The sequence below is a fragment of the Pteropus vampyrus genome, unplaced genomic scaffold, assembly GCF_000151845.1.
Source record: "Pteropus vampyrus isolate Shadow unplaced genomic scaffold, Pvam_2.0 Scaffold389, whole genome shotgun sequence".
NCBI lineage: Eukaryota > Metazoa > Chordata > Mammalia > Chiroptera > Pteropodidae > Pteropus > Pteropus vampyrus.
Genome location: NW_011889170.1, coordinates 413,723 through 422,733, shown reverse-complemented (window position 1 = coordinate 422,733; position 9,011 = coordinate 413,723). Strand labels below are relative to the sequence as shown.

Here is a 9,011-nt window from a genome sequence, read left to right as displayed (position 1 = left end):
AGGAGGTTAAATGTGTTAGTTTTCTATTTTTTTGTGTGTAAATAATTTCTACTAGGTTAAGAGCTTAAAACAACACTTGTTTATTGTCTCCTATTTCTGTAAGCCAAAAGTCTAGATTGTTTCACCTGGGTCTTCTACTTAGGGCTAATAAAGCCAGAAATAAGGTATTGGTCAGACTGGACTCTAATCTGGAGGTCCTGGGGAAGAATCTGCTTCTAAGTTCACTGAGGTTTTAGGCTGAATTAAGTTCCTTGTAACTTTAGGACAGAGATGCTTGTTGCCTTGCTGACTGTCAATCGAGATCTGCTCTCAGAGCATAAGACTGCTTGTAGTTCCTTGTCATAGGCATTCTCCATCTTGACAAGGGAAAACCTTGTGCTGAATTCTTCTCATGCTTCAAATCTCTGACTTTGTCTTCTACTACTAGCTGGAAAAACTTTTTAATTTTATAGGGCTCATGTGTTTGGTTTGGCACATGCGAATACTTTCGCTTTTGCCATGTAAAGTAACATAATGACGGTAGTAATATTTCATCATGTTCATCATATTACATAAGTTTCCACCTACATTCAAAGGGGAGAAGATTATACAAAGGTGAACGTAATTGGGTGTCATTCTTAGAATTCTGCGTGCAGTATCCAAGAAGCACTTCCTTATAGAGCAGACTATGGCCCATGGTTCAAATCCAGCCAACTGCCTGGTTCTGTAAATAAAGTTTTACTGGAATATAGCCACAACTATTTGTTTAAATATTGTCTATGTCTGCTTTCACATTACAACAGCAGAGTTAAGTAGCTTCACTGAGGCTAACACTTTGCAAAGCCTAAAGCTTTTATTATCTTGCCCTTTACAGAGAAAGTTTGCCAACCCATGGCTTTGTATGTCATACAGAGAAAGTTTGCCAACCCATGGCTTTGTATGTCTTACCTAATTTATCCATAACATGTTTTCCTTTCTAAAAATAACAATAACAACATCTAATAGCCTATAATATTCTTTGTCCAGTGTCTCCAGGCCATTAACTAAATTGTCATCTCTCCCTTCCTCATTATTTCATAGCCAGCATTGTTCTCGTCTTCCAACCTGATGCTGTTTATTCGACTGTGTTTGACTTAAGCACAACCTCCTTTACAAACTCTGTTCACCCTCAGTCAATGTGTTTTCATTTAAATGGGAGAATCAACATACACCTGGACAACTACGTCCCAAGTTTTCACTGAGGCCTGCACATATTTCTCACAAATTTTAAACTGATACCTAAAGAATAAGTCCTAGACATTAAACCATTACACAGTGTTTTGATGTTTTACTCTTGTCTTCACCTGAAACTAGCCCCTGGGATGACTCTCTTTTACCATAAAACTTGGCACAAAAGGGCTTTTGAAAGTGCTACCAGCCTTACAGTATAGTGAGAAAGACATATGTCCCACATATAGGTAATACTGTATTTGTATTTGACAAACTTAAAATTTTAGCAGAAACAGATAAAGAATTTGTGATTAACAGATAAACTGATCATTCAAAAAGACTACTGGATTGTTCCTTTTGCCCCAGTGCATCTGTGATGACTGATTTTAAAGAGACCTGATTCATGGTCAAATTTTCCATGTTATAGTTAAAAGGAAATCTATCAAACAGATGATATCACAGGAGTCATCAACAAATACCTCTGTAGGTAGCCAAAAATGGTCAAGTTGGAATACACTGAAGTAGTAATAGACGATATTCTAGCCTGCAGGTATTGTACCTGTGTAGTCTAAGAGGGGATACCTATTCTTACATACCTAGAGGTTTGCCCGTGATCTTTAACATCACTGAAATGGTCTTGGAAACAAATGCAAAAATTAGAAACGTTAATACAACACTAGAAACTTATCTTAGAAAAGGAATTGGAGAATCTTCTGGCAGGAGATGGGATGACTTTTCTTGTCTAAGTCTTGGAATTCTCATTATATGATTAAGAAGAATTATATACATACGGCTAATAATTACTTTCTTTGCTTATCTCCCCTTCAGCCATGTTGAGTCTTAAGTACTGTTGTTTTATCTACTCATTAAACAGATGACATAGCAAATAATTCAGCAACTTAAAGTATCTAAAGAATACTTCATAACCCAGTGGGAGACTACAGATACCATGATATGATAAGGATTCTAACAGCATAGGGCTGGACATGAACAAAAAGGGAAAGACTTCCTTTTGATGAAAAGGAAGAACTCTAAAAGGTTTTGATTTCTGCAATACCTCTGTGAGTTGGGATTGCTTTCTACAACTGTTGTTTTTCAAAGAAACACAGTCTCGGTCCCAAATCACCCATATTTTTTTTTATAAAACCAAAGTAGCAGAATGAACTTTTTCTGACTTGCTTGCCCTTAGGCCATATAATCCTAGAAACTAACACTGCTTATTTAAGCAGAGCTCACGCCTCACAGCCCTCATAACATTCCCATTTATTTATTTATGCTTACGGCACCTGGTGTTCCTAGGTGATCTCCCATCCAAGTACTAACCAAGCCTGACCCTGCTTAGCTTCTGAGATCAGACATGATCAGGTGTGTTCAGGGTGGCATGGTGGTGGGACATTCCCTTTTTTATACCCTTTTATTGCAACCAACATATAAAGTCTTTGCCAAAGGCCACAAGCAGGCCAACCTCTCTTGATGGTCAAATTTAGGATTCTAGCATTAACTATACAGTTAATTTAAGTACATGCTATATATAATTATAAGAGGCCCTTTCTCTTTCTAGCAAATGCTTAGCGATCTTCAAAATCTCTGCCCGAATATTAGACCCTCTATGCTGTGTTTTTGCACATGATATGAGGTTCACAACTCTATCGTCATATGTTGCTTCCATGTTTTCTTTCTAGGTTGTGGGCTTATCAAATAAGTGTGTCTCATTAACTTTTATTTCTTTATCACCTAATACAGTGCCCAGTATAGAATCAACATTCAATAAGGTAGTATGACAAAGCGATTAAAAAGCAAATTTTTTATTCAGTCTGACCTGTGTCCCAGTCTTGGCTCCAAAATATATAAACTGTAAAATCTTGACTAACTTAATATAAATATGTTTTCTTTAATTCAGTTTGTTTATGAATGTAATGTTTATAATATCAAACTTCTTTAGAATAAATATTTGCTGAAAAGTAGAATGAGAATTTCACTTTTACATGTTTGTTGAAAAATAGAATAAGATTCATCTCCTGGTGCTTTCTGACTTCTTCCTGCTAAAGAAGAATGTTTATATATGTGAGTCATGGAACTCAGAGGTTAACTCAATACATTACATGTAAAGACAGACATCAGGATCCATTTTCAAAGGCTGCAGATTCTACAGCTTGCCTCTCAGGTGGCTAACGGTGAAAAGTTATCTGGTGTCACTAATATTATATCAGCATTTAATGATTTCTTTAGCCATTTCAATTCTTTTGGGGTATGGAAAACAATTGTTATTGAATTTTTGAGCCCCCTGGCAATAGAGTTTGGTTGCAGCCATGCATATAAATATGCATTAAGCATATTACAGGCTCAAAGATTTATATCTTAGATAATATGAAAACAAGGTAAAATATAAACCTTACTCCTATGGCCCCAAGTTCTTAAGTGCTTATGATATGAGAGCAGAGGATTTATTACAATCTGGGGTAATAATCTGTTATGAATCATTGTTGATCATTATAATTCCAAAGTGAAAAATGTACTGCAATTCAAAAGATTTATTTCCTTTAGATCTTATTTGTAACTCTCTTATTTGTTACATAGAATTTCAATATATATTTATGATACATGATGCTATAAATGTGCTACAATATTGAAATAGGATTCTTTGGATAAAGTTTTCTTTTTTCCCCTTTAATGAGAGTTTTAAAACATTTATGAGGAGTAATGCATATAATATACTATTTTAAGGGTGTACCAGCTGTTCTTCACACCAAGTGTCTATAAATATATATTTTTAGCCTGTATTCAAACACTTTATTATGTCTGGGAAAAATTAAGATAATTTGGGAAGCTAGTTTAGAGCAGAGGGAGGTAGACTGGGTGTGGTATTGAATTTAATATGTAACATTCAGTGATTCTTAAAATTTAATCTTATAACACTTTTCTGCTAAATAAACAAGAGTCACAGAGGCTAAAATTATTTGTGGATTGCTGGCTATGTTTCTTATCCATCCTTATGTGTTATAGAGACTTGAAGTTTGCAAAGTAGTTTCACAAATCTCAGATAATCACCATGATGACCTAAGAAGTAGTCAAGACAGACTTATCTCCAGTATATGGCTAAACCAGTACTAGTGCCTTCCACTCTACCTCTCTCCACAGAGTCTTCACTCCTATTCGAGTGTTACTTGAATTACAGTCAGATATACTTAGTGTACTGTGCTACGTACTATCTTAAAAACCTTAGCATTAACTATACAGTTAATTTAAGTACATGCTATATATAATTATAAATATAATTTAAATGGAGGTTCCCATTAATATAAAAATTATAAAACATAAATATAAATGGAGGCCTCCCATAAATTTATATTTATAAGCTAAATTTATAAAGTAAGATCATTTCTTTTAAATCAGGATACTCACATATAAATCTTAGAAAACATGTTTAGAACCTGTGTTCAGAAAACTACAAATCACTGATGAAAGAAATTAGAGGTCTAAATAAAAGGAGAGATGTCCCATGTTAACGGATTGGAAGACTCAACATTGTAAAGATGTAAATTCTTTCTAATTTGATCTAGAAATTCAATCCATAGTAAAAATGGCATTTTATCTCTGTGGTCTTCCTCTCAAAAACCCACAAATTCAACTTAACCATGAGAAAAATGTTACATAAATTCTAGTTGAAGTAAATGTTATAAAATACTTGATCAATACTCATCAAAGCCATAAAAGTCATCAGAAATAAAGAAAGTCTGAGAAACTCACACAGCCAAGAATAGCCTAAGGACTACTAAATTTCAGAATCATGAAACAGATAAAAAGAAAGAAAAGCTGAGGAAATCTGGGTAAAATATGAACTATAAATGATAATAAGGTATCAATATTGGTTCATTGTGACAAATGTACTATACTAATATAAGATGTAAATAATAACGGCAATTGGGTTTAAGGTATAAGGAGACACTGTTTTATCGTTATGATTTTTCTATAAATCTAAAGGCATTTCAAAATACAATTTAATGATTTTAGGGCATGATAAATGCTTAGAGAGCATTTAAGCAGGTAAAGGTGATAAGATATCGGTGGTTGCAATTATAAATAGAATAGTCAGGGAAGGCCTTATTGAGAAGGTGGCATTTGCACAAAAACATGAATTAGGTGAGGAAATGAGCCTTTAGGATATCTTGGGGGAGAGCATCTAAGCAGAGAGAACAAAAATTGCAAACACTTTAAGGCTAGAGGGTAGATGGTGTATTTGAGATATAATGTGTCTGAGGCAGAGGAAAGATTTGGAGATAGAGTTGGGGATGAGATCAGAATGATAATAGCATTAATGGTATCCAGAAGGGTACAGATCAAATAGGGCTTGTGGACCATTGTAAAGACTTTCAGTTTTACCATTTCTAAGATTAACAGGGATTTGAGTAGACACGTAGCAGTGAAAGGACTCAAGTAGAAAGACCAGTGAGAAAGCCATTGTAATAATCTATACAAAAGATGATAGTGACTTGGATGAGAATGTGGCCAAAGAGGTGTTGGAAGTGATTAAATAAAGTCTAAATTTTGATGACAGAGTCATCAAATCATGAATTGGATGTGGAATATGAGAAGATGTTTTCCAAACTTTTGGGAGTTCTATATCTGGAGGAGTGGAGTTTCTATTAGCTAAGGTTGAGAAGTCTTGGTAGAACAAAATGGAGGTGGGTTGGCAATAGAGCAGGAATTCAGTTTCGGAGATGCTAAATTTGTGATGTCTTTTAAATACCTAAGTTGAGATGCCTAATGGACAGATAAATGAATCTGCATTCAGGGGAAATGACTGAGTTAAAAATAAAGCTTCAGAAACTTTTAGCATTTAGTTGGAATATAAAGTCAAAGGTTCGAATGACATCCCCCCAAAAGTAAGAGTGGGTAGAGAGGATAAAGGATGTTAAGAACTGACTCCTTCTTTAAGAAGTTAGATATACAAGGAGATAAATACAAGAGTAATTGAGAAAGAGTAACCAGATGGGTATGGAGAAAATGAAACTAAATTTCAGAGAAGAGTAATCAGCTGCGTTACATGCTTTAAATAGATCAAGGAAGAGATAAATTGAAAATTGACAGTGTTAATAATAGTAAATAGTATTTACTATTATGATAATAGTACCTTTTTATGCTTTTTTTTTGCTTAACGATTTTACTTCTCAGTACAGTACAGTTTGAAAATTATTTTAAAATATTTTTCTTCATTTTATTTTCACAGCAATCCTAGGTTGTAGATATTGTGAACCTTTTATTTTTTAGTTACAGAAACTAAAAGAAAAATGAAATTATGTTCCAAAAATTATTTTGCTTTCAATTGGCATAATCCCAGCTTAAATATATTTATATGGTTTTAAATCTAGTGATGTATCATCTTTTTAAATATATTTTATGATACATGATTGGTACTCAATAAATATTTTCCCAATTTTCTTTTTTCTTTTTAAAGAATATTATTATCATAGTATCTACACCAGATGAAAAAACACCAATAAAATTATTTAATTAACACTTATTAATTTTATATGACAAGCTTGTGCAAGGGAAACAAAATTAAGATATAATCTAATACTTTGAAGAGATTATATTAGAGAGGAGAGACAAACATTCATAATACAGTAAGACTATAATAGGGAAAGGACTATAAGAACACCAAGATGAAGTAACTAATTTAGCTTGAGTGGTTGTACTGAAATCGAATATTGTAGGAGAAAGTCAAGATGACTGAAAATATAAGGATAAATATAAAGTTCTCACTCTGAATATACTGGGCTGTTCAAACCTCGAGGTAGTTATGACTGCTCACATATCCATCAAAGGCTTTATCGGAGCTCCAGACACACTAAGGTCAGGACAACAAGGAAACATCATACATCCAAGCATCGGCATTGATAAATGACTTAATTATCTTGGTCGCCTTATGAATGAATAGTGTAACCATTTCCAGGACATATTTTGCAGTCTCCAAGTTGACAATGACTTAGTTTACTAGGATGTTACAAACATGATTTGATAAGGTAAAAACATTTCAAAAACTACAAAGCTTCAGTGGTTTTCCCTTAACAGGTTTTAGTGTGGGCTTGACAATGTACTAGTGATATAACAAGACAGCCAGTTTATGAATGGATGCCACTGGTATCTGTTTAGATATGATTTCAAAGAAAGACACATTCGTCATTTGCCACAGCAGGTATTTGTCAGACAAGTTCAGCAGAGAGTACTGGCTAATTGAATGCCTAGTTTTAAAACACACACATACGTAATTTTAGTTAATAGGTATAGTAAAGTAAAGTAACACTTCTGTCTGACTTGTAAATCTAAAAAGTACTAAAACAATAGAAATGCCAATTAGCTTTCAATAAAAGAACAAATACATTGTCTAGAAATTGAGAAAAACTTGTGAAATGACTCAGGGAAGGAATAGGTATATGGTACATGTGGTACATTTTTATGTTTAATTTCAATCACAACTTTAAAAATATTTGTACAGTTGCTGTAACTACCCTGTTTGTTTTTGGTTTTGTTTTTGTCTTTGTATATGGAGAGTAGATGGAAACAGCTGTGAAATTTCCAAACAAGTACATTTCTTTTCAAGTGCAAACTTAGAAATAATTATATTTGGTGAGCCTGAAGATGTTTATAGTAGATATTATGAATTTATATGATCAGTGAATTTAGAAAAGCTTACATTTCCAAAATATTACTTAACTCCAAACAAATCACTCTCATATTTACCATAAGTGCTCATAAATTTGGGGAGTTTCCCTCAAATTGATCCTGGCCATCCACATCTAGATTGGAACTCACTAATTTAGCTTCAGTTTCATACTGGCTCCCCAATTTACATGTCAGTTTTTCACTTAACTATGAATTCCAATCCAACACTTTTTGTTTGTTTGTTTTTAGTAATGATCCTAATCATGTAGACAAACTGGTAAATTTCAAATGTTTGAAAAACTTATTAGCTGTAACTATAAGTAGCATACTTAAGTCTCTGAGCTTGTTTTTCTTATTAAAATATATTTGATATATAACACTGTAGATTTAAAGTATATATGTTAATTTGATACATTTTTATGTTGTACTATGATTGTCATTGTAGCAATACCACATCTGTCATGTTACATAGTTATCATCTCTTGTTAATGGTTGGAATAGTTAAGTTCTAGTATCTTAGCAAGTTTAATGATAAAAAAATATTTTTGTCTACATTCACTATATTATGTTAACTCTAGGATTTATTGACTACTAGATAGAAGTTTGCACCCTTAAACAACATCTGTCCTATCTCTACCCCCCAATCCCTGGTAACCACCATTTTACTGTTTTTGTGAGTTTTGATTTTTTGAGATTCCATATATGAATGATACATATAGTATCTGTCTTTCTGTCTGACATATATCACTAAGAATAATGTCTGTAAGTTTTATTCGTGTCGTCACAAGTGGCAAGATGTCCTTGTTTCTCATGGCTGAGTAATTATACCACATCTTCTTTAGCCATTCATCTGTTGATGGAACTTACATTGTTTCCATATGTTAGCTATTGTGAATAATGCTGCAATATAATTCGGAGTGCATATATGTCTTCAGTATCTTGTTTTTATTTCCTTTGGGTTTAACCCAGAAGTAGAATTGCTAGGTCATATGGTAGATCTATTTTTAGGTTTTTGAGAAACCTCTGTGCTGTTTTCCATAATGGCTGAAATAATTTACATTCCCAACAGTGTTTTCTTTCTTGCTATCTGTTGTCTGCTTGTTGATGGCCATTCTAACAGGTGTAAGGTGGTATCTCATTGTGGGTTTGATTTCCATTTC

At 33.4% G+C, this 9,011-nt stretch overlaps 1 pseudogene; it reads right to left on the bottom strand.

Moving 5' to 3' along the window:
- Nucleotides 1-2,462: 2,462 nt before the first annotated feature.
- LOC111731645 lies at nucleotides 2,463-2,581 on the bottom strand (annotated as a pseudogene).
- Between the last annotated feature and the right edge of the window lie 6,430 nt (nucleotides 2,582-9,011).